We start from the raw sequence: 27122 nt of genomic DNA on the forward strand, positions 1-27122 counted from the left end.
TTAGATATAAAATTCTCTTCCAAGTTTCTTGGGTTAGAAAAGCCTTTCAGAGGCTCAAAGCACACCTTTCGAAGCCCTGCCTGTCTGCCTTCTTTCACCTGACACCTGCGGGGCACCGACTGGACTGCCCTGTCCTTCTTGCGCAGCTTCCATTTGACTTTGGTGAGCCAGGACACCAAAATGTCTGTATTGACTAGAATCTACAGAGCAGGAAGAGAATAAAGAGAAGCAAGAAAGTCACTTTTGGGGTTGGGTCACAGTGTTTCACTGAGTTGGGGAACCGAGCATTTTTGGACCTAAGTGACCTAGCGATAAGAACCGAATTTATACCTCGTGTACTAAGAACCATGACATTATCTCTCCATAATACCTTTATCTCAAAGTTTTCAATTTTTGGAATTTTACCATGAGAAAATGTCACAGAAGTAAAACTTTTCTTTCCTTCTACAAAAAAAGTGCTAAAGTCTATGATAGAATGAAGAGTTTGCACTCACTCTCCACTCCACTGTCTTTTAAAGAGTCCATTATGAGTACAAACATTCGTAAGACTAGGAATTGGTTTTTTTTTAATAGTAAGTCTTCTCATTGTTACTCTAATTTACTATGTGCTAACATTCTCTTACAGTATCTTTTCTTTCTTTTACATCCTAAGTTTTGCCTTACCAATTTCAGTAGTGTTTTTTCCAGGTGTAAAGATCTCTAACCATAGTGATTTCTGGTTGTGCTGTATCTTTTACTAGTATAGAACAGCACATCCTGCCCATTTAATGTTTCTTCCCTTGAAGTTGTCCCAGGTGGACCTTGCCAGACTGCTCTCCCAGTGGGTTTCATTTGCCTATCTATTTTCATTAAATCAGTGCCTATCTGGTTTCATTTGCCTATCTATTTTCATTAAATCAATCAAATCAATTGTCAAACTTGGTGCCATTTTGTTCAGGTACATCTCTAATAAACAAAAGGGGCCAATTGTGCCTTTAAAAAAAGCCAACAAACTATATTTGAAACTGTGTCTTTCCTAGGGAGACTTCATAATGTTTTGCTAATGAAGTTAGTCATCCTAGTCTTTAATACACTCATCTCTGTTTTTGCAATTTCTAAAGAGTATAGAGCTGAATGGGTACTTTAAAAAAGAAATGAAGCAATGATATAAGTTGAGAAGTTAAACCTTACCTTGCTTACTCCCAGATGCCTCTATAAACTGAAGGCTATTTATATTGACCACTTAAAATGAAAGAAAAAGATTGTAAATACATCATCTCCTTTACCTATTGTCTCTGCTATATATTTCCTTTTTTAAATTAATCACATATTTTTATATCTAAATATTTTGTTTATCAAAATTTAAGAATTTTTATCAATGAACTTTTAATCATCTCTGTGGGGCCTAGTAATTATTTTAAACACATAGTTTTATACCTAAATATTTGCTTTGTTTACCAAAATTCGAGAATTTTGATCAATGAGCTCTCTATGATCTCTCTTCTATGTAGGATCTAAAGGACATAGTAAAGGAAAAGCAAATAACCAAAGGCAATAGACTAGAGATCTGGTCCATGGAACATAGTTTAAGGAGGAGAAGTGGGAACAGGAGGCATTTTCATTACCTTGGTGGAGCAAATTTGGCTACCTGATGGTAGCTGTAGTGTTGGAATTATTTATGCATGAAACTATCATTAATTGCATTGTAAATGATAACACCTCAATAGAGATCATTTTTAAAAGATTATCGATGCTCCTACATTCCTTGCAGCACTATTCACAATATCCAAAATCTGGAAACAACCCAAGTATCCAAGAACCGATGACTAAATAAAGACACTAAAATACATATACACAATGTAATATTACTCAGCTATAAGAAAAGACAAAATTATGCAATTTTCTGCTACATAGATGGAACTGAAGGTGACATCAGCCATAAGGAGAGGGAGAGATACAGAATGAACTCTCCTATGTGGGATAGAAAGTATAGTAAATGAATAACAAATGGCTCTAAGCAACAGAATCTATGAAATGATCTATAGAACTTATTTTACCATGGAGGCGAAAGCAAGGAGAGCAAGTACCCCGAGGCAGTGGAGAGGGAAGCAGACACTCTGGTGGAGGTGTGGTGTTGAAAAGTTGTATGCATGAAGCTCTATTAGTGACAGCATTGTAAACCATCCTGAGTAAAATAGATGTTATCAGAGAAAAAAAACACCAGTCAATTCTCATTCTAAAACTAGGACTACCTAGTGGGTTTTTTTTTTCATTCTTTTATTGAATCACCATGTGGAAAGTTACAAAGCTTTCAGGTTTAAGTCTCAGTTATACAATGCTCAAACAACCATCCCTTCACCAGTGCACATATTCCACCACCAAGAATCACAGTATAGCTCCCCCCACTCCCCCACCTTCCCAGCCCCCCACCCCACCTGTGTGAACTGATAAATTTCACTTTACTTTCACTACCTAAGTGGTTTTATTCAGTGCAGATGCAGAGAATGAGACCATCTACATTAAAGGGAATAAAATCCCTTATCATCATACCAGTTCCATGCATCATAATCAGGGGGATTCTTTCTCTTACACAGTATCAATGGCTCTGAACACTGCCATTCTTTAAGTTAATTCATAGAGTAAAATAGGATTTCTTCTGCAAACTTTTGACTTTTCCCTCAATAATTTTAAATTGCCTTTCTTTTATTTCTTCTCGACCAAAAAGAAAAATCTTTATTCCATTATCAAGACTACATAACTGGTCAGTCTGAGACAGAACTCCTATTCAGATGTATTTTTTTAGTATTATCTTTTGGGTAGTTACAAAGTGCTCTGCACTCTCTTAAAATGCTTTTTGGATATAGAGGATCTTCAAAATAGTTTAGAGACCATGCACAGTATGTAAAATTATGGCCATAATTTCAAATATTTATAAATTAAGCCTGGGAAATTATTTATAAATCACCATCATAAAAGTAATATTAGTCTCTTAATATTTAATGAGTGGGCAGCATGAAATGCAATAGCTGCATAGAGTTTGTGAGACAAATGGAGTCCATCTTTTTCTGTCTGAAAAAGTTAGGATGGTTCAAAAGAGGGTTTCCCTTTCAGAGTGTGGGGAACAGCAGCCCATCAGCAAAGGAGGCAAATGATTGCAAAAAGACCTCAGACACCAACCTCTGAATGAATCTAATCATGATCACCAGAGGCATGATCCCTGGAAAGGCCATGATCTCCATTCTATAGGCACCTGTTGTGATCAGCCACTCTATGTAGGCCATTGGGCTCACTTGAGAAAACAGTATGCTTGCTTCTGGCTGATTGATCCTCCAGTCCTCATTTATTCACTTTTTCACTTCCCACTGGTAAAATCTTAATACATTTTCAAAAGTTTCCATTTGTTTTTTTCCTTAAGAAGATATAAACAGAGGGGGCAGGAATCAGAACGGACTTAGCCTCATTTCTTACTGAGCTTCCCTAAAGCCTGACTTCTGGCTTGGAGTCCCTCCTTCATTCTGAACCTAGTGTCCTTACCAAAGACAAGTGAAACCTGGGGTCAGTACAGGTACCAGCCCTTCTGTTTTAAAAATTCAATCCAGATGCTTCTCTCGTGGAGAGCTTCTAAGGTTTTTCAGTCAAACTATTTCTACTCATTTCTAATCATGAATCTATAAGACAGGAAAAGAAAAAAATTGTCTTCACATGGGAACCATCAATACAAACATGTATTTGAAAATGTTTTTATCATTGCTTCTTTTCTTTTTGTTTTCCAATTAGAAAATAAAATACTTTCTATTGTAGTCATTATTTCAGCCCTGCACAATTACTTATGTCACCATCATAGGAAAAGTAATGTCAGTGCCTGACAATTTAGTTAACAGTAAATGCGTTGCAATAGATGTTCAAAACTTGGGAATTGGATGCTGTTACTTTCTCTCTAAATGGTCAGGTTATAAAGGATTTTATCTTCTTTTTAAAGCTCTTCTCTTTTTAAAAAATGCTACAATTTCCATGTATTGTTAGTGACATTAAAATTTAATGAGCATAATAGGAATGATGATGACTTGGTCTGCTATTTTAGATATTGAGGAAACAATTTTATATCTATTTTCTTACTCTGCTTAAGAAAAAAATTTGCAAAAGAAAAATAAATGTCCCTTGCAACAAAGGGTAGTTTCTACAAAGGTAAGAAAAACACAGTAAGAATAACCTATGAAAATCACGGATAAGAGCACTGATTGCTTGAAAACTTGTATATAATGGATGGAAAGAGAATGGGGCCATAAATTTCCACTCTGATTCAATAGGAAAATCAGTGCAGGAAAGTTCCCCATCTTATACAGCTGTGTGATTTTTCTCTTTTTCTTGCTTTGAATTAGAAACAGAAAGCAGTAGGATCTCCAAAAAAAAAAAAAAAGGAAAAATAGGTACTCTCTATAGAGTAGGTACTTTCTACATAGTCCTCTACGAAGATTATAAAAAGGTAGAACAGACACATCTTTAGTGGAGAGAATACTATAGAAGTTGTGATATCTGGAAGAGTAGGTGAAGAGCCTTGATAATTTAGATACTCCAGAACAGATTAAGAAAAAAATGTAGTTATGAAGCACCACATAAAATCAGAATTAAAGCTCCATTCAGCAATTCTTTAAAAAGTGAAAACTGGGGCTGGAGCAATAGTACAGCGGGTAGGGCTTTTGCCTTGCACTTGGCTGACCCGGGTTCGATTCCCAGCATCCCATATGGTCCCTCGAGCACCGCCAGGAGTGATTCCTGAGTGCATAAGCCAGGAGTAACCCCTGTGCATCGCCGGGTGTGAAACCCCCCCTCCCCCAAAAAAAACAAAAACAAAAAAAAGTGAAAACCACTTTCAAATGGGTGACAATGTAACCAGAATTTCCCTAAGGATATGTTTTCACTATCTGTTCAGAAGTATGACTACACTTAAAAAACATGAATCAACATTCTCTTGGGTTCAGATTTTGGTTTGGAGAATTTCTGCTTCTATTGATAATCTGAGGCTGGAGCGATAGCACAGCTAGTAGGGCATTTGCCTTGCACAAAGCAGACCAGGGTTCAATTCCTCCACCCCTCTCAGAGAGCTGGGCAAGCTACCAAGTGTATCTCACCCGCACAACAGAGCCTGGCAAGCTACTCGTGGCGTATTGGATATGCCAAAAACAGTAACAAGTCTCACAATGGAGACGCTACTGGTGCCCGCTCGAGCAAATCGATGAGCAATGGGATAACAGTGATACAGTGATACCGATAATCTGATAATCTACTGATAAATCTGATAATCACATTTGTAGGTCTTGCTTCTCTAAGGGACTAACCAAATGCTATCTTCGTCTTAATGACCACGGTTCTAGAATAGAGCCTAGCCTGTGTGGCACATTAGACTTTGTAATGTGGGAGGATGGCAGGGGTAGGTGGAGGCATCAGAAAACTGAGAAATCCAGGTTCCAATTATGTCACCTTAACTCAACAGTAAACTTTATGTACCTGAGAAGTCACAGCCCGAAGTTTCCAAGCTCGAACCATGATGGAGAAGCCAAAGTCAAAGAACCAATTTGGATTAAGTCTGATTGTTGGTACTCCCACATCTGCATGACATTATCCCTTGTGATGCCACCCTTACTATCTAGAAAGGAATCTTTCTGGAGTTGGGGGCTAGTGGAGGACTAGGGTGCATATCATACACTCAATTCAGTCTCCAGCACCTGGGTTACTACATATTATCACTAGCTTGGAGGCACATGGGCACCATTAGGTTTGGCCCTGCTGGTCCTCAGCAGTGCAGGGCTGAGTGGCATAGCATCCTTGAGCCCTGGCATTCAACCATTCAGCCTTGTAGGCTAAGATTCATGGGGAGTAGCCTTCGACTCCTAAAAACTGCGACACTGTACCTTGGAGCATTTATTCTCTTCTGCCTATGTTGATCAAAATAAGTTACTTGTTCTAGACATATAAAAAAAAGTAAGAGTTGGATTCTGAACTCTGCCTAATTGATGTCTTAATCACAAGTCAAGTAAATGCTATATAATTAAAGGATTAATTTTAGAAATAAAATGTTTTAGGTTGCCAAACATGGGATTAAAATAGACACTGGACATGGGAATTTTAAAGCAATTAAAATGAGATTAAATGAAAAATGTGTGCATGAGCATTTTGTAGTGCCAAAAAGTATGAAGATGAAATCTCTGTATTATAGCTACATTTATGTTTAAAAAAATTCAAGGCATGAATCTGTTCCTAACACTAGCTGGGCAATTTAAACATAGAAAAAAATATTACAGAAAAGAAATGCTAACTTTAACTATTTGACCTCCATAATGAAGACTGAATTAAATCAGTGATATTTGGAACACAAAATGAAAATCAAGAATCCTATGAACATCACTACAACCAAACTCTTGAAACTTGAATTCCTCAATCCCTCCCACCCACCTACTTACCACTCCCCACATCTTCACAGATAAAGACAGCAACGAGTGGACCAGTGAAATAATACAGGAATTTAGCTGACCCCAGTTCAGCTTCTGTCACCACATATTGTCCTCCGAGCACTGCCAGGAGGACCTTGAGAAAAAGCCATGAACACTGACATGTGTGGTCCAAAAAAAAAGAGATCATGTAAGTTTTGTTCTCAGAGAAGCAAAACCTGTGATAACACAACAAGGTACTACTCAGTTCTGTTATGAGCCTCTGCTGACAATTTGATCTCTCATAACCCCAGCTGATATGACTGTCAATAAATATATAGGTGAATGAGAAGCTGGAGAGAATAAAGAAGGTAAGGCCTTTGCCTTGCATGTGGCTGACCCAGCGATACATACAGTTTTCCAAGCACCACCAGGAATGATTACTGGGCACAAAGCCAGAAGTAAGCTCTAAGCACTGCCAGGTATTGTCCTCCGCCCACAAAAGTGAATGATGCCAAGAAATTATATACACATAATAGCCTAAAGCAGGATATTTCCATTATCTGAAAGTAATAAAAGGGGTCTGGACTAAAAGTAAAGCGAGGGGCACTTGCTTTGCATGCAGTTGATCCAGGTTTGATCCCCAGAATTCTACACGGTCCCCCAAGCCCCACCAGGTGTGATCCCTGAGCTATCCTCCTAAACCAAAATATAAAATAAATGTAATCAGAATGAGTATAGTGAAAATCATAAAATACTAGAAGGAAAAGATCCCACAAACACATAAGAGGAAAATAAGAACCAAATAGAGGCTATGCATTTGGAATGAGGAAGCGAAGTGAATCAGAGCCACCATATTTCCTTGGCATTGTACAACACTACAACCGTGGCTGGGATCCATAAGAGGTAAAGAATAGAAACTCGGGAAGTCTTATATTCAGATAGATAGGATGTGATGACAACAAATATTTTAGAGACAGGGCCTGAGATAAGCTGGCTTGACAAAGTGTACAAAATTCTGTTCTGAAAATGTTCATCCCTGGCCTTTCTGCAATTCCCTCACTCACTTATCCCAGTGTGAAGATGGTTCTCACATCCACATCTTTCTGGAGGCAGCACTCTCCTAGAATGCAACTGAGATCGTGGACTTCTTCCAATTAAGTTCACAATTTTCTTCTACAGCGTTATTATCTCCTCCAACCATGCTAAATTAATCACTCTTTTATGTGGGCCCCTGTAATACACATTTCACCACAACATCACTACACATGTTATTATCTTGCTTTCTATATCAATTCATAAACCATCTGAGGGTCTAGTTTTACCTCCAACAATCTGCTTGGAGGAAATAGTATATTTTAAAGTCATGCAAAATGTCTTATAAAGATTTTTATAATCTTATATGTATAATAAGCTCTTCAAAGGCTTGCTCCTCAAGCCTATGTTCTCTCTTGAATATGTATTTTGGGGACACACCCAGTTTTGCTCAGGATGTACTCCTAGCTGTGTGCTGAGGAATCACTCCTAGAGGTCCTAGGGGACCAGCTGGAGTTCCGGAGTTAAACTCAAGTCATCCACAAGCAAGGCAAGTGCCCTACTCGCTGTACTATTGCTCTGGCCCTGTAACACATTATCTTGCTTGTTTGTCTTTATGTTTCTTTGTTCGCTTATTTCCACTCTGAAGAAGTCTATGTCCTCTCTTGATCATATATTTCCCCTCTTTCTCTCTATTCACATATTTTCTCAGCAAGTTTCATTTAATAAAAACTATCTTGCTTCATTAAAATAATATAACAGGGCTGGAGCGATAGCACAGCGGGTAGAGCATTTGCCTTGCACACGGCCAACCCGGGTTCGAATCCCAGCATCCCATATGATCCCCTGAGCACTGCCAGAGGGTAATTCCTGAGTAAAGAGCCAGGAGTAACCCCTGTGCATCGCCAGGTGTGACCCAAAAAGCAAAAATAAATAAATAAAATAAAATAATATAACAATATGTTTATAACTATAAACATAGTTATAAAATATAACCTATATTATATTATTTTAGTAATATAGGTTATGACAATAACCTATAATAATATAGGTTATGACATCCATATTTTAGGAAGAAATGTAACTTAAAATCATATTTTAAGATCATATTTTAAAATTAAATGCTTAACATACATTAACAAAAAGTTTATCTCGTGTTTTTTTCTTATTGGGCGAGTAGGCTGTTTGCTCAGAAATTACTCCTAGAGGACTCAGAGGACCTCACAGAGTGCCAGAAATTGAACCCAGGTCAACAGAATACAAGGCAAATGCTATACTATCTCTACAGAACAGCAAAGTTTCTTAGGTGAAGTATGATGAGCAGAGATGAGAACTCTGAACAGAAAATACTTAAAGTACATAATTTTAAATATTATGTATATATGAAATGTAAAATAAATACTTCAAAATAGTAACAGTTATTTCTTAGTTGAATTCTCTGCAGACTTCTATAGAGTAATTTTCTAAGTGTGAACCTAATGACCACTTGTAATAATTTATGCAGTACTGTATTATTATCATACTTATACTTCTCTACAATAAGCAGTTGTTAAATAATTCTTTAATATTAAACATTAAATTTGTTATTATTAAAATTCTGGAGATAGGCTGTATCTATGCAATTAAGTCCTTCAGATTGTACAGTAAATGCTATATTGTGATATGATAATTTATATTCTAGTATTATCTTAATGGGGTATCAGCAGGTCTAATATTAGTTACAGAAACATACATGAAATCTTGTCTCCTGATCCCCAGTATAAAGATTCTTTCACTGACATTCACTGACAGGAGTAAAATTTTGTCTTCTTGGGAGAGGAAGTCAGCAAAATGGCAACATAGGAAATTCCAGATACTGTTTCTCTACAGAAACACCAATTACAAATGGTTCAAAACATCTCACGAAAACCCCAGAAACAGTCACAAAGTCGAAGTACTTCTGTCAAGTACAAAGGCCAGAACAGGCACCGAATGGCTAAGGAAATGTCATTGCTTCTCTCCTTTAACAGCGTTTTCCTTGACAGGTTGGTGATATTAGGCAAAAATCCCCAACTGGAAGTTTCTCCCTCGGGCAGCGAAGAGAAGAGTGGAATCACATACTTAACAGTATGACTTTTCAGGGGACAGCCTGAAGGCCTCATTCAGAGCCCTGCTGGGGAACCAGCATCATTTGAGAACAAGGAAAAAACTTGGTGCCTTGTTGCTGCACAGAGACCCTGCAGAACTCCACAGGGACCCCAGATGGAATGGGAGATAATGATCTCTGGAAAAGATTAGCAAGCCTTTCTAGTTGGGAGATTTTACTCATAAGCCAAAGGAAGATGCATTCCCAGAAAAGGTTGAGAAGTCTCCAGATTCGCTAGTACAGCTAACAAGTGAATTTGATGATCAAATCCCCTCAAAATTAATAAGGCATAGGAATAAAAAAGGAATTGTAACCCAAACAAAGGATCAAAATAAACCTTTCAAGAAATTCAAAATTGTCCCTTTAAAGAGGTTTTTTTTTTTTTTCCCTAAAACCACACAGGAAAACAACCAAAGGGGGAAATTTGTTTAGTTTTAGGGACACACCAAGTCATGCTCAGAATTTACTTCTGACTCTCCAGGATCACTCCTGAAAGGAGTTAGGGACCATATGAGATGTCAGGGATGAGACTGGGACAGGCCACTGTACTGTGTGGCTCTGCGTCCCTCCCAAAGAAAAAAAAAAATTTCATAGTTAACGAATTGGGAATAAGAACAAAAAAGAAGCAGCTATTTTTTAATTATATATTTTGGAGCTAAAGAAAGTGAAAAACTCACTAGAGGAATTTAACAGTAGACTTAATTAAGTACATGAAAGAATCCATGAACTTGAAGACAGATAACTTGAAATTATCTAATAAGTACAGCAAAAAAGAAAAAAAAAACGGAAGCAAAAGGAACTTAAGGAACACTAATGAGTAAGTCAATGCATAAATTACTGAAATCCCAAAAGAAGATGAAGTGGCAGAGAGTATGACAAAATAATGGCAATTAATAATAATAACAATAATAATAATAATAATCCCCCCAAATAAATAGACATCTAAATTCAAGTATCTCAGCACAGCAAACGTCAACTCACATGAATCTAAAGAATCCACACTGAGACGCAAAATTAAACTGTTTAAAGACAAACAGAAATTTTAAAACAATAAGAGATAAGTAATTCATCACATACGAGGTTATTCCTATAAGATTATTTAATTGTTTTCTCAGCAGAAACATTATAAATAGAAGCAAATGAGATAATATATTTATAATGCCCAAAGAAATATAATTCCAACCAAGAATACTCTATCTGGAAGATTATCATCCAAAAGCAAAGAAGAAATAAATATTTTTCAAAACAAAAGTCGAAGGAGTTCACTCATACCAGTATCTAGCTTAAAAGTGAGTACTAACGTGAGTCCTTCAGATTAAAATATAAAGCTTCTAGACAGCAATTTAAAAGCATTCCAGAATATAAAGCTGTCATTAGAGGTAAATAGACAGATACAGCATCCTGTAATAACTATAATGATAGTGTATTAATTACTTTTCATTCTGGTATAAAATTTAAAAGATGAAAGTATAAAAAAGAACTATGACAATATAAACCTGCCAACGCATTAATAATATAGAGGAAAATATTATAACTACATATACTCTCTTTAGTCATCACAAAGAAAACATATATAGACATACACAAAAGAAAATAAAAAAGGAACCAAGATATGTTGCTACCAATAATCAACAAAACATAAAGGAAGGCAATAGAGAGAAAATAAGAAGAAAAACAGCAAACATAGGAATATAAAAAATTATGTATGAAAATGGCAAAAGTGAATCCATCCCTAAAAGTCAACACTTTAAAAGTAAATGGATTAAACACCCTGTAAAAAGAGATGAGATAACTGAATGGATGGTTAAAAAAAAAAATCTAACTATTGGTCTTCAGTGATTCATTTTAAATGTAATAAAACACACAAAATACACAAGCTATGTGAAAGAATTAAAAAGAATGTCCCAGGTTAGTTGTAACTGAAACAGATCTTTACAGACTAGAGCAATAGCACAGCAGGTAGGGTATTTGCTTTGCACACAGCCGACCCGGGTTCAATTCTTTTGCCCCTCTCAGAGAGCCCGGCAAGCTACCAAGAGTATCTCGCCCGCACGGTAGAGCCTGGCAAGTTACCCATGGTGTATTCTATATGCCAAAAACAGTAAGAAGTCTCACAATGGAGACGTTACTGGTGCCCGCTCGAGCAATTGTTAAAACAAACAAAATACTTTTAGTTAACACTCTCATAAGAGATCTAATAAGATAGTATAAAATTAAAAATGTCTTTATTCATTAGAAAGCTATAATTATAAGTACAAATTCATCTAATACAAAACCCAAATACAGAAATAGACATTTATACTCAAAAAGAAAAAATAGGGGCTGAAGTGATAGTACAGCGAGTTGGGTGTTTATCAACCCTGGTTTTATCCTCAGCACCTGATCTCATCCCCTAAGCCTGTCAGGAGGGATCTCTGAGCACAGAGCCAGGAGTCAGCCCTGAGCACTGTTGAAGTGGCCCAAAGATCAAATAAGAAAAGGGGGGGTAGAGAGAGAGAGAGAAATAGGGAGAGTAAATAAATAGTAGCGTGGTACTACTGCTATCCAGTAGTAGTACAATTCAATATCACACTTTCAATGATGGATAGAATTACTAGATATAAAATCAATAAGAAAACAGAGGGCTTGAATAAATTAAAGGCTTGAAATATATATCCTAATTGGAGATATGCAAAATATTCTACACAATAGCAGCAGGACCATTTTATTTATTTACTTTTTGTTTTGTTCTGGGAGCCACATCCTATTGTGCCAGCGATGATCCCTGGCTCTGTGCTTAAGGATCACTCCTGGTGGACTCAGAGGACTGTATGAGGTGCCTGGATTGAACCTGGGTTGACTGCATGCTAGACAAGCACCCTGCCTACTATTCTATCTCTCTGCCCCCAGGAAAACTTTCTTCTCAAGCACACACAGACTATCCATTAAGAAAGATCATGTGTTAGGTCACAAGTATTAATGAATTTCTGGAGATTGAAATATACTAAGTATCATTTCCATAATAGTAAGAAGCTAGAAATTAAAAATTAAAGAAAAAATAGAACATCAACAAATATGTGGAAATTAATTGAAGAACAGATTCAAAGAAGAAATCACAAGAAAAATTAGAAACTATATTAATACAAATAAAATTAAAATGTAATATATCAAAACTTGTGAGATACAGCAGAAGTAAATTCACCAAAAACAAACCAGCAAACCGTATATGCAAACTGTAGTAAGGGGATTGATTCTATAATTAAAAAAAACAATTCTAGCAAAGAAAAGCCCTGGTCCAGATAGTTTCACTTAAGAATTCTACCAAATGCTGGGCTGAAGTGATAGTACAGTGAGTAAGGCATTTTCCTTGCACAAGGCTGACATGGATTTGATCACCAGCACCCCATATGGTTCCCCAAGCCCTGTCAGGAGTGATCCCCAAGTGCAGAGAGAGGAGTAAACCTTGAGCTCTGCCGGGTGTGACCCAAGAACAAAACAAAACAACGAAAAGAATTCTACCAAATGCTTAAAGAATTAATCTCAATCTTCCATAAACTCTCAAAAAAATTGAAAAGGAGGGAATACTTCCAAATCCATTTTATGAGACCAGAACAACCCTGATACCGAAACCAAATAAAGATACTACAAGGAAAGAGAAGTAGAGACCGACATCCCTAACGAATATTAATGCAAAAATTGTCAAAAAAGAAAAACCGTGGTACTGGCTAACAGTAGCACAGATGAATGGACTAGAGTTAGAAGTGCAGAAATAAATTGATACATATACAGTTAACTGATCTTTGATAATGAAGCCAAGAATACTGAATGGGAAAAAGAGAAGCTCTCCAACAAATGGTACTAAGGATACTGTATATCCATATGTAAATAGGATGACATCAAATTTTTAAAACCTCTGTGCAGCAATGGAAACAAGAAAAGAGTCAAAGCACAACTGATAAAAGAAATTCTTTTTTTATGATAAGTGGGTAATCTGGCTAATACCCAGAATTTAAAAAAAAATTTAAAAAAATAAATAAAAAATAAAAAACAAAAACTCTTGAAAGTCAACAAGAAACAGTCAAATCAGACTCTCATGATAAATAAACCATTATTTATTTTTAGTCTCATTTTTAAAGTACAACAGATTTAGACATTTCTCTAAACAATGTACAAATGGCCAGTAAATGTGAAAGATGTTCGGTAGCATTAGACATTAGGAAAATATAGGCCAAAACCACAATGAAATATCAACTCACTCTCATTAGGATGGCCAACCGGAAGAAATAATACTAAGTGCTGGGAAAGATGTACAGAGAATAGAGCCCAGGTGCACTCTGGGTAGGAATGGTACAGGAGATAGGGAAAACAGGAAGGAGTCACTAAAGAAACTTATTAAAATTGGCATATGATCCCTAATCACTTTAATATATCTTAATTATACATTCCAAAATAATGAAAAACAATATCTTGAAAGGTTATCTGCACATCTATTCGCATTATGTGAAGCATTCTTCACAACAGCAAAAAAGTAACAACAAAGCAAATGCCCATCAGTGGATTGCTCTATCGGAAGAGAAGACAGTAGTGCTTTTCATCGCATGAAGGTTGAAGCTGGGGAAGACTTCTGCCAGGTATGCAGTATCAAGTGTGGTCACCCCAATTCAGAACATCAGGACACTCCATCAGCAGAAACCAGGAAACACATTTCCTCCCACATTCAAAGTTCATTTCAATTCCTACTTAGCAGCAAAGGAGAATACTTATGAGTGCTGGCCTGTAGCACCATACTGAACAAGAGACCAGGCCTTTCCTTAAGAAAGTAACTTTAGAATCTCAACAGCATCAGATGGTCTTGATATGGTCAGGAGACCAAGAAACCTAGCAACTGAATCACACTCAGAGAATATAGAGACTGTCACATCCAAATACAGGACAGTTACATTTTCCTTTCTTCTTTTTCCTTTTTCTTTTTGAGTGAAACAGTGACACAGCTGTGCTCGGGGCATATTCCTGGCTCTGTACCCAGAGATCTCTCCTGGCAGGGATTGGGGACCATATAAGGTGCCAGGGATTTAACCTGGGTCAGCTGCATTCTAGGCAAGCACCCTAGCTGCTGCACTAATTTTCCAACCCTGCTACATTTTTCTCACTTGGCCAAGTGACAGCTTGAATGTAGGCTAATAATCAGGAGGTCCACTTTTGCACAAGTCACAGTAAGACCTGCAGTTTGGGGATGACAAGGATTGTGCAGTTTTGAAACTGTACTATAGGTGTCACCTCAATGATAGAGAACCAGTTTGTGGCACTGTAAGAGAGATCATGGGAAATACATGACAACAGTGTTTATAAATGAGCTCTAACATATAAGCACTGACCATATGCAACACATGCTACCTGTTCATTGCTGAATCAAGATGATAGGCTCTTCTTAACAAAAAAAAAATCATGAGTAACTTATCAATAAAAATAATCAGATATAATCTTGAATAACTTATCATATGCTAAAATCAAGCTACAGAAAGTTTCTTTTATGGCTCCAATGGTCTATGCCAGTTGGTATAGGCAATTTACTTTATGATTTATAGATAAAGAAGTATTAGAAAGACTTCAAGATTACACTTCTCTCTGACTAAACAACCAAAAGCATCTCACCCAGACACAAAAGACAAAAAGCAATAGAGAATTGATTTTTCAATCATCTTCTGAGATAACCACCAAACTAGATAAGCTCTAAGTCTTCTTTTGCTACTTTTGCTATACAGGCTCAATCAGGTAAGACCCATTAGTGGAGTGCAGACACAGGCTTAGAGGGGGGCCTCTGTGCACTAATTTTTAAGAATTCCATTAGCAATGTGTTCCAGTAGGATGCGTGTCCATTGAAATCATATTATGCAGATGGGATATTACTCTAAAAGTTCTTCCCTGCAGTTAGAAGTACAGCATTAGCAGTAATATCACGCCAGACATAAAAATCACTATCCACAGTGTTTAGTAGGTCTAAATGAATTCTTCTTTCAGAGATAACTATAAGATGTATTCACTAAGTGGGAAGAATAATAGAAGCATATTCTGAGCATTACCGGTTCCTCAGTTTCTTTTTCATTGTCTGCTACTCAGCATAACTGATACTCAGGAATTCTGTAAACAAATACCAGTCTAGGGAGGAAGTATTCGTAAAACAGGCTATCATTCAAATTGGAACAAGCAAAACACATCCACAAAGTGTTCAAAGCAATTTCAAAGTACAGCAGAATGTGTTCAGAGTCGGGGCTAATGCAAAGGAGAAAGATTTCCAGTCTAATTTGAGTAAAGGATCTTAGAAGGAAGAGCAAAGCAGCCGGGAAATAAAGAGTAGCTGCACACCCACACAAACCCTGGAGGCTGCCCTTGTCACAGCACAGTGTAAATCCAACATCAGTGTGTGCAAGCCAGCAGCACAAACATGCACTCATCCAGTGCAGCAGCAATTCCCACACTCCAACAATGAGTAGGGATGGCATTCACATCCGAAAGTAGTGTGTGTGTATGTGTGTGCGTGTGTGTTGGTGAGGGTTGGGGGAGGCACATACTAGAGATCACACCCAGGTCCTCACACACAAAAGACACCTGCTCTACCACTGAGCTTCATCCCTGCCCCCTCCCCAAAATCAATTCAAACCAAGCATCAGGAATTAACTAACAAACTGCTACCCAGGGGACAACAAAATAGTACAGTGTGTAAGAAGCTGGCTTTGCACACAGCAGACCTGTGTTAGATCCCTAACACCCCATATGGTTCCTGGAACACCACCAGGAGTGATCCCTAAGTGCAGAGCCAGGATTAAGCCCTGAGCACAGTTGCACAGTGAGGTTTGGCCCAAACTCCACCCCTCTCCCCCCACCAAAAATTCACTGCTTACAGAAGACTGTTGGTGATCTCACCCAGAAAACAATATAAGAGAAAGCAAATAGTGAAACAGAGCACACTTCGGTCTTTTGATTGAAGATATGGCAGGACTAAGAAACTCAGATGCTAGGATCTGTGTGTGATGAGAAGAGTGGCATGCCCTATCTCCTCTGACTTTGGGAGCCCCGCTCCTCCTCCCCATCTCCTCAGACCCTACTCTGACCCCAGCCTCCTCACACAAGGGCACCTAAAACAATGAAGGAGATTTATTAGGAGATAAGCAATCTCTCAGCTCTTCATACATCCCTGGCCATTGGTCATTAGACAAGATCGAGGATCAGAAAGTCACCTCATTTCTTTTTTTTATTTTTTATTTTATTTTATTTTTTGCTTTTTGGGTCACACCCAGCGATGCACAGAGGTTACTCCTGGCTCATGTACTCAGGAACTACTCCTGGCAGTGCTTAGGGGACTACATTGGATGCTGGGAACCCAGATCGGCCGCATACAAGGCGCCGCATACAAACACCCTACCCGCTGTTTGGGGCTATCACTCCAGTCCCAAGTCATCTCATTTCTAAGGCTCTCTCTGGAAGAAAGGGGGCAGCTTGGGTGGTACCTGGGCAGAGAACAGCACCTTCCCCAGTGAACAGCACAGTCATTGTTACACACTTGCTGGACCTGTCCACAGAATTAACACCCAACATGTGCGTGAGTATGGGGACACAAACATCACTAAAGCAGAGAACACACCTGCTCCTGGGTAATTTCCTTGCTTTCCCTGTTTATTTGTTATTAATTTTTTTAATTGATTGAGATACTTGTGGTTACAATATTGTTCATAATGGTTTCTCATCTCAGCCGCAGGTCCCACACACCTGGGTTCCTCTGCCAATTTCTTCATGTGTAAGGCTTGTCTGAACATGTGGAGAGGGGCCTTGAGCATAGCTGTAGCTGGGTTCCGGAAGTCTTCAGCTGCCAGGGCTCTGCTTGGGGCGGGGAGGGAAACTCAACCCACTTCCTCTGAGGGGCCCTGATGAAGACAGTCAGGCTCAGGGGCAAGAGACTCTGGGTCACTCTCTTCCAGGAGCTTGGTGTTATAGTCTCTGGATGTTGACTGTTGATGGGATTACATGGCACTGGGGGCAATTCCAGCTGGTGCAAGAGGCCACAGCCATGCTCAAGGCCCCTCTCCACATGTTCAGACGAGTTTTACGCATGAAGGAACGGCAGAGGAACCCAGGTGTGCAGGACCTGGGGCTGAAACCTCCAAACCTGCTCGGATCAGGACTGGGCCTCTTCCACCCAGATCCCCCATTTTCCAGTAGCTAGATGGTCACACCCAGAAACTTCCCTGGAGCCATGTAATCCCATCAATGGCTAACATCCAGAGACTATAAAACTGAGCTCCTGGAATCATACAGCCAATTTGCGGCCGCATGACATCTTATAGCCTAGTTCTTCCTCTCGGAGAACCTGGCAAGCTACTGAGAGTTTCCTGCCCACATGGGAGAGCCTGGAAAACTTCCTGGCAAGCTTTCCGTGCTGTATTGGTAAGCCAAAACAATGATGGGTCTCATTTCCCTGACCCTGAAAGAGCCTCTAATGCGGCACCTTTGGGAAGGATGAGCAAAGAGAGGCTTCTAAAATCTCAGGGCTAGGACGAATGGAGACAGTACTGAGATTGTTCAAGAAAATCAAGTATCAACGAGATGATGATGATGATGATGATGATGATGATGATGATGATGATGATGATGATGAATGGTTACTCATGCACAAATCCCAACACCACACCCATTTGGAATGAGATGCCAACCCCCAAGCCCCTGAACACTCAGCCTCCCCTCCATTTTCTCTGCCATCCTATCTTCTCCAACTTCCTCAGAGAGACATACAAGAGCACCCTCTCCCACCTCTGGGCTTCTTTCCTCTTTCTGCAAAGTGCGGGTCTAGAGCCACGCGTGTTGCAGGTCCTTCTCGTCCAGGTCTCTGTGACCAACCCTCCACCCCAGAGGCACTCCTGAGCTTCCCACTGGAAACAGCCTACTCCTTAGCCCACTATTAGCTTGGTGGGCAGACACTCTGTGCCAGGTTTGCACTTGTTTGTTTTGTCAAGGGACAATAATATCCTCACTGGGCATCTACACCAGAACCACGAAGAAGCTGGATTTCTTGCTCACTATCATTTAGGTTCAGTCATTGACCTTGTGCTGACTTCAAGGTCTGTCTCTCCCAGTAGGACACACAGTTGATATTATGCTGGGCTTTGGGAAGCCTGGGGTTCTGTGATAGGAGGTGCTGCCCGAACACCCCACTCCCTGAAGGTTGGCTCTCAAGTGAGCACAAAGGTGAGGCAGCTCTTGATTGGCAGACACTCTGGAAGAGTCTCTGAGATGAGGTCAGCCCAGATTGGGTGACTTTGAGAGTTGGGTTTTCACAAAGACAAGCTGTGGACTGAATAAACAGATTTCAAATTGGTTCTGCGGGCTATTTGTTACCATGGTGACTGAACAACTGAACTTTTCCTGTGGGTAGAAACTTTAATTCTATTATTTTCTGAAGGTAGGTGCTACCTGATAGGTTTGTCTGTTTTATTAGTTTAATTCATCCTATCCCCTCTATTGCATGCCCCAGCAACTGGCACATTCACTATTGAATTATTATTTTTTGCTAGATTACTGATAATAAGTGCTTTCATTTTAAGGTTTTCCAATTTTTCCTTCAAGCTTAGTAGAGCAGTTAAGAGCAAGGCTTTATAATAAAATAGTACTGGCTTTGGATTTTGGCTCAGTCATGAACACACTATAAGGGCCTTCCTGAAACTTCATTTCATTATTTAAAAGGGTATCGAGGAGAAGAATAACAACTCTCATATCCCAAGTTTCCTCTGGAGGTTTACAAAAATAATTCCCAATTTATAATATCTAAGTATTCGAAAAAATGAACTACATCTATTACTATTCAGAAAGAATCAGAAAGTCTTGAAGAAGACATTTCAGAGCCAGAAATAGGATGATCAGATGCTGCAAGAGTGTAAAGTAAGATCTGCAATAAGAGACACAAAAACGGACTCGGGCCCAAATTGTCCCCTTTCCTCCAACCCTTCCTTGAGCACCCAGATACATCTCCATCTGGATTTTCATCTTCCTTCATCCTTGCCCATAGGCCAATCACTCCTGAGATGCCCACATTAACATCTTCCATGTCTGGACACACCTTAATTCAGATCATTTTCTCCAGCAAAACATCTAAACCAAAACAAATCAACCCCCCACTACCTAGTAAGTAAACTCTATTGATCTCTTCATTTGATTAACATGGTACCAATCGCTGAAATTTACCCTCCAGCAGAAATCTGAGAAAATGAGACTCCGGACTGATAAGTTTTGAAAGGCATGAAAGGGAAGGGCTTGGACACTGCTTCGCTCCCATTGGTGTAGAAGGATCAAAGGACCTAGAGGTTCCAGGCAAAATTCAACCAATCTGCTATTTTTGGGAGCCCAGTTTTCTACTCTAAACTCTTCCCTCTCTTTCTCCCCTCCCTTCCCATCTCCGCTCCTCTCTTCTCTCTCCTTGCTCTCTTTTCTCTCTCTTACACACACACACACACACACACACACACACACACACACACACACACCCTTATCTCACTCAGCATCTCTTCTCTATCTCCTTATGCCTATCAGAATCTTTTGAAACTTTAGTGAGGTTTGTAGGTACAAAGAAGCCTCCAGCTGAGCAGTCACTATTTTGGAATTGTCTGAAGACTAACCCATAGTAGAGTGTATTTGCTCATAGTGATCGGCCCCTGTATGCCCTTCCCTTCGCATGAGCTCTCACTTTACATTAATCTGGATGTTAGTACTAGCACTATCTCTGGATCTGAGCAGTAGATTTGAGATGCTGTAAACTTCACTCTGTAGCAAAAAAAGTAATAAAAACACAGCAAGCCTGTCGACAGATGGCCCTGGGTTTGAATCCTCTCTCTCCTCGTTCCGAGCTGTCACTCTGGGAAAGCCGCCTGAGCCTGCAGAGCTGGTTTCCTCATTTAGGCCCATCCTGTGGGACTGTGCTGAGAAATGCAGCATAAAAACCCCAGGCACAGAGCAGGGACTTATAAGGCAGCAGTTTAAAATAGTCAGGGGGATCCCACACTGCAACTCACAGACTGTCGGAGTTATGGAAGACTTTCCAAATGACTTTGGGGAAGAATTTCAGAGGAAATATGGAAGCTATGGGAATCTTGTTTTCTTGGAAAATAGGGGATAATCAGAAACTACGTGAACCCAGCTGACACAGTGCAGACCTGGCTGGGGCAGAACTGACTTCAAATGCCAAAGTTCAGCCACACTTTGGAAGAACTCTTGTGGACCTTCTCTGATAATAATAGAATAGGAGACTAACAGCCAAGAATAGTGGAGATAAGTACCAGAAGGTTGGCTCCGAGGCTTGGAAGCTGGCCCTACATGCTGGAGGAAGGGGCAGCTCACATAGTGAAGGGAACACCAGGTAAAGTGTGGTTTGAGGACCCACACGGGATGGGAGATGCGTGCTGAAAATAGAATATAGACCAAACATGATGGCCACATAGTGCCTCTGTTGCAAACCACAAAACCCAAAAGGAGAGAGAGGGAGAACAAGGGGGAATGCCCTGCCACAGAGGTGGAGTGGGGTGGGAGGGATGGGGTGGGAGGGTGGGAGGGATACTGGGAACATTGGTGGAGGGGACTGGGCACTGGTGGAGGGACATAAACAAAATGCAAACATGAAAGCTCACAAGTTTGTAACTGTAACTCATGGTGATTCACTAACAAAAATTTAAAAAGTAAAAAAAATAAAATAAAATAAAAAGAAAGTGAGGGTTGACTAATGTTCTGAATTCCACGTGCACATAAAACACCAGGAATGAGAAAGAGTTGTGAGTGGCTACTGGGCATGTGCTCCAGTATGTGCTCTGAATAAGACCCAAGACTTCCCAGCTTTCCAGAAGTGTCAAGATTTATTTCATCCATTTAGGAAGAGTTCACTTTCCTATGAGGCACCACCTAGTGGCCACTACCAGAAATGACAGCACAGAATTGGCCTTTCGCTTAGCAAATTCTTAAGGAGTTCCTGTTATATGTCAGACCAAGGCTTCATTCTGGGTAGACAAAGTAAATAAAATTTGGTAGTGGATCCCTATATTGTCAATATAATAGCTGAATGATAGAGTTGCGTGGAACAAGCAGAGTAAAAGCCCAAGGTCATGCTCTAACTTGGACCACACCCCCTGCTCACCAGCTGTGAAACTCCTTCCCTTCCCTCATTTGCAAGTAAATAACATCCCTCTGCCTGAGTGCCTTTGGACCACATCTCTCCTGCCTCTATCATCCATCTATCTTTCCAACTGTACCAGGCTAAGTCTCTTGTACCATTTTCAAAATGAACATTCCTGCCCAATTCTCCCCTGAGGAAGAATTGAGTTCCAGAGAGAATGTTGCTGTCATTTTCTTCCATTTTTTCATTTCATTTTGTTTCCTCTGGATACAAGACAGACACCCATTTTGCTTGAGTTTTAAAAGGTTATTCCTTTGCTCCACTTGAATGGCCAATAAAGATGAGTCCGGTGGGTAAAGTGAAAAGGGGGGGTCGTTTTGGGGTTTTTAAGTTTTTATTATTTCTCCACAACTCAAACTGCCTTGGATTTGTTTCCTCTTTCATTCTCTCCCTTCCCCCACCCCTTCTATGTTGCTTCTAAAAGTCAGAGAGGGACAATGAATTTTTTTTTAAGTAAAAGGAAGATATTAGTTCCAATTGTCTTTCAGTTTCATTCCCTGATTTTTAACATTTTCTGGAGTTGTATTTCAGAATTTCCTGTGGCATATTCTAGTGAATACCTAATTTTAATCCCTAGAGAACGGATGTGATTTAGAGAAATAGCCAAGTTTTAAATGGATGACTCAGATGGGTGACAGAACAGGGTTCATGTCATCATGCGTCCCAAAATGAGTCCCACGATATTAAAGAAGGAAATTGACTTTCTTGGGCAGCTCGAAGGCAATTCAGAAAAGGAAACTCCTCCAAAAGTCTTTTAATCTCCCAGAAGCTTTGATGAAATAAGTGACATGACCCGAGACTATCGCTCTGTTCCATGGCAAGGTGACACGGAAAAGTACTAAGGAAATGAATGGGAATGCCAAGTGGGTGGGCATGACCCCGAGAGGGAAGCACACAAACACCCTTGTCATCCCCAAATCCCAGAAACAACTGGATAGAGAGGAGAGGCTATGTTGCAGGGAAACAACTTCCCTACGTTAAGAAGCAAGCCTAACTAGCACTGGCTAGTTAAGGCCTGGTAGAGTGAAGGTGATACAGTATATACAATCTAGTAGTTTTTCAGGAAACTCAGGCATGCATAGTTGAAGAACATACAATGAATATCCCATTCACAGAAAATGTGGAAATTCTGGCAGGCTCAGGGAACTATACAGGATGCCTGGGATCAAACCTGAGTCGGTGTGTAAGGGAAATGCCCGACCCACTGTACTCCACCTTTGGCCCCCAAAAGCGGTGTTTTAAGTACAGAATCAAGAGAAACTGTAGGGTGAGGTGGGTTCCATGCCATGGGTCTCCATTAATCAGTGCTGGACAGTAGGTTCTTAGCAGTACAAAGGTACTCAGAAGGCCTCACCAGCCCAGATAAAAGAATTTAGCCTGGTAACTTCTTCCACAGAAAGGCTGCCACATCAAACAAGCTCTTAGTCAGTTTTTTCTTTCTTGATTCTAGAGATTCCTTCTAAGATTTGAGGAGGGAAGATAAGGGGCAAGTTGCAAAAAAAAATTTTTTTTATTATTTCATTTATCTAGAGAGAGAACAAGGAAGTTCTGGCACAGGTAGTGAGCACAGGTAAAACTGTCCATACTGATGGAATATTTCAGCATAAGAAAACGGAGGTTGTCACAGCAGGGAATGCAGAGCAAAAGCTGGAAGGGAGGAGAGCCAGGACCCAGGTGGAAAAGTCTCTGAATCCAATTATAGATCATTTGGACAGCCCCCGCCCCACCCCGCATCTTTCACCATCACCATATACTGATGTTGGGGTTCATGAGAGAATAAAGGAATAAAGGAGGCAAGCAGAACAGAGACCCTGCAGGAGCAGGAGAAAGCAGCCCTGGTCTGTGGCTGGAGATTCAATTTTGAGATTCTAGCAGAATCACTTCCTGGGCCAGGGAGTAACCAGGAAAAAGTCTCTGTCCTCAGCTGCCAAGTGGGAATAATAGTAGCAGTGGCACAAGTTCTTGAAAGTAGCCAGCACAAGGCGTAAGTACCCCTCAGAAGCTCCCTGGTCCCAGCACAGTGGCGGTGACAGACTAGCCAGAGGAAAGAGCTCACACGGGAGACCGTTACTGTCATTCTGAAACTCAGTGACAAAGTGCTCAGCTGGAAAAACAAAGGCAGTGGAAAGGAAGGTCCAGCTATCACAAATACTTCCAACGAAGGAATATGGAAGGAGTCTAGCGAATACAGGTAATTGAGGAGGAAAGGAGGGGGCTCAGAGCTGAAGCCTGAGCTCTGGGAGATAAGGGTGCCAGCAGCAGCGAGCGGGGAGCAGAGGGCAGAGTTCTGTCCTGGGGTGCTCTGAGTCACAAGTCCCAGCAACAGGAAGGGGAGATCTGAAGCAAAATGGACTTGTTCCCTTATATCCTAGGACACTATTCTTCCCCAGAGAAGCCTTCTCCAGCCAGTCCCTACCTCCAGTGCGCATCATTTCTTTTCCAGAGCACGTGTAACCGTCTGGGCATTCACATGCACACACAAGGGCAGGGGAAGACATAAAGGTGCTTGTTTGAACAGGTTTTACTTCTGCCGTACCTGTGCATTAAAATGTGTACTCCAAGAGGAAGAGCCTTTATGGCCGCTCCACATCCCCAGTTCCTTTTACATAGTAGAGGCTCAATAAGTATCTGGCATTATGAAAATTCCTTCAAAAGTACCAGGCCTGGGGGCTCAAAATATAGTAATAGTGGGTAAGGTGTTGCCTTGCATGCAGCCACCTAGTTCACTAAACCCCATATGGTCCTCCTGTCCCTGCCAGGAGTGATCCTGAGTGCGGAGCCAAGAGTAAGCCCTGAGCACCATCCGGTGTGGCACAAACCACCCCTCAAAATTAAAAAATAAAAGTACTTGCTTTAAAAAGAAAGTGTCAGGTTTAAAAAACACTACACATAGGTTACTCCTGGATGTGCACTCAGGAATTACTCCTGGTGGGGCTCAGGGGACCATATGGATTGCTGGGAATCAAACCCAGGTCGGCCACATGCAAAGCAAATGCCCTACTTGCTGTGCTATCACTCCAACCCCAATAAATATTTTTTAATTACTATCTCCACCCCAACCACCTCCCCTCTACTAAAAGAAAAAAAACTGAAAGGAGAAAGGCCAGTAGAAAAAGCTAACTCTTAGAAAAGTCACATTTACCAGGAAAAGGAAGAATTATCAGGGAAATTTGGGTGTCCTTGAGGACAAGGTTGCCAGGCAAGATCTATGCTAAGGAGGTCACACCTTGGCTTTAGAAACTGCCCAAGTCCTAACACTGAAAACAGTAAAGGGGGCAAAAAACAGTTCATCCTGGGCCAGGATGACAGTTATGAAAGGAAAAGAATGAACGTTTTCTAGCAACAGAAAAGGAAGCTCTTGGGCTGAGTAAATTTCTGACTATAAGTAATTGACTTGCTATGGCCTCTTTGGCCCAATCTTTTCTTTCCTCCTGTCAGATCATTTGGAGATTCAGAATCTGGCAGAGTTCACATGAGCTCACTCAGCTCAGAGACTAAACATCAAGCTAATTAGCAGATTCATAATTGACTGCTCCAGATATATGGGGACTGCAAGATCAGCTCCTCCAGAAAATATGCCTATTGTGCATTGAGAAAATTCTTCACAAAGTCATCACCACAACTTCATGATGGCTCTATGTAACTAGCGGACTAAAAGTTCTACCATTCTGTAAAGGCTTCCAGATTGGTCAGAGAAGTATCACTGCCTGGGCACCTCCTCTGGGGTAGTATCAGGCTACACAGAGTATCCCAGAATATTCTTATAAGCACTGAGCAAAAAATCCCAAGGCTGTCTTCCCACTCAAATTAAGATGCTGCTAAATTAGATCCTGAACAAGAGTAAGTATACTGTAGGAAGTCCCCTGGAATCCACCCTTAGCCAATAACAGATTAAAATCTCAGCCACATGCAACTTTTAATCATAAAATATCATGTCCATGGCTATCTTTACAGAGGCCTTGGATTTAAAGTCACATGCTGGGGGAATAAAACAGCTGAAATAGAGAAGAGAACACCAAGCAGAGGATGTTGGGAGGACCCATTCAGGTTGAAAGATGCGTGCCAAAAGTAGACTACAGACCGAATGTGAAGGCCACTCAATACTTCTATTGCAAATTACAACACCCAAAAGGAGAGACAACAAAAGGGAATGCCCTGCCGCAAAGGCAGATGGGGTATGGGGTGGGAGTGGTGAGAGGGATACTGGGATCATTGGTAGAGGAGAATGGGCACTGGTGGAGGGATGTAAATGATCACTGCATTACTGAAATGCAAACAAGAAAGTTCATAAGTTTGTAACTGTACCTCACAGTGATTCACTAATAAAAAAAATTTTTTTAAATAAATAAAGTATGAGTCAATAAAGCAAGAGGGGGAAATCAAAGTCCACCTCTCTGCAGCTTTCCAAAAATCATACATATCACTTCATTCTTAAGAGATACTTTAGGAGTAAGGTACACATGTCTAAAATCTTGCCGACGTAGAAAATGAGGCTGCTTATGAGTTCCCTAGGGCTCTATCTTGTTCCATCCTTGTATTTTGGTTTGGTTTGGTTTGGTTTTGAGTCATTCCCAGTGGTGCTCAGGGCTTACTTCTGGCTCTGTGCTCAGGGACTACTTCCCGCAGGTTAGGAGACCCATATGTGGTGTCAGGGAGTATGCCTGGGTTGGTCACATGCAAGACAACCACCATACTTGCTGTACTCTTGTTCCAGTCCTGTCCATGTATTTCTGACTCAAGCAAAATTTATAAAAAGGAAAAATGAAAACATCATTATTAAAGTTAAATTAATGATAATTTTTATTTCAATGGTTTTTTATTGTGGTTTAGTAAGATGACTATAATGGTGTTAATTTGTATGGTTTTGATTAAGTTACCTCACCACCATCAAAGTGCCTAAGACTCCACCACTATTCCTGTTTCACCCCAATTCACTCCCTCTTTCTCTTCTCCCTTATTGCTTAATATTCTGTCTTGCATTGAGAGGCCTAGAGTTTGTCCTTATTACAGATTGTTCATTCAATATAGAGTATTTCTCTGTGTACCACAGATGAGTGACAGCCATATCAAAGGATTTCGTTCATCTCTGTAGCTTTGAAGTCAACTACTGAAAATTCCTAGCCAACTAATTTTCAGATTTTTCTTTCATCTATGTACACTAAAAATTAACAGTTTTCAGAGATAAACTTAATAATTCATTCTAGAATTGGCAATTTATACAACTATGTGATACTTTAGGAGTATTATATGGAAGACAGTATTAACATTCATAGCAGTCACCTTGAGAAAAGGCACCATTAATACCTGGTGTGCTTTGCCTGCAGACCATTTCAGAGGAGTGAATGGTCAGTTTACCTGCTTCCTTGCCTGGCTT

General features: G+C 40.1%; 1 protein-coding gene and 1 pseudogene across 11 annotated transcripts in view; both read right to left on the bottom strand.

The window, feature by feature from the left end:
* The window catches only part of RGS6 (regulator of G protein signaling 6), a 561022-nt gene that overhangs the window by 449104 nt on the left and 84796 nt on the right, over nt 1-27122 (bottom strand). The gene's annotated exons all lie outside the window — the stretch shown is intronic.
* LOC129404037 (small nucleolar RNA SNORA27) lies at nt 21941-22060 on the bottom strand (annotated as a pseudogene).

The sequence above is a fragment of the Sorex araneus genome, chromosome 3 (genome assembly GCF_027595985.1).
Source record: "Sorex araneus isolate mSorAra2 chromosome 3, mSorAra2.pri, whole genome shotgun sequence".
In the NCBI taxonomy this organism is placed as follows: Eukaryota; Metazoa; Chordata; class Mammalia; order Eulipotyphla; family Soricidae; genus Sorex; species Sorex araneus.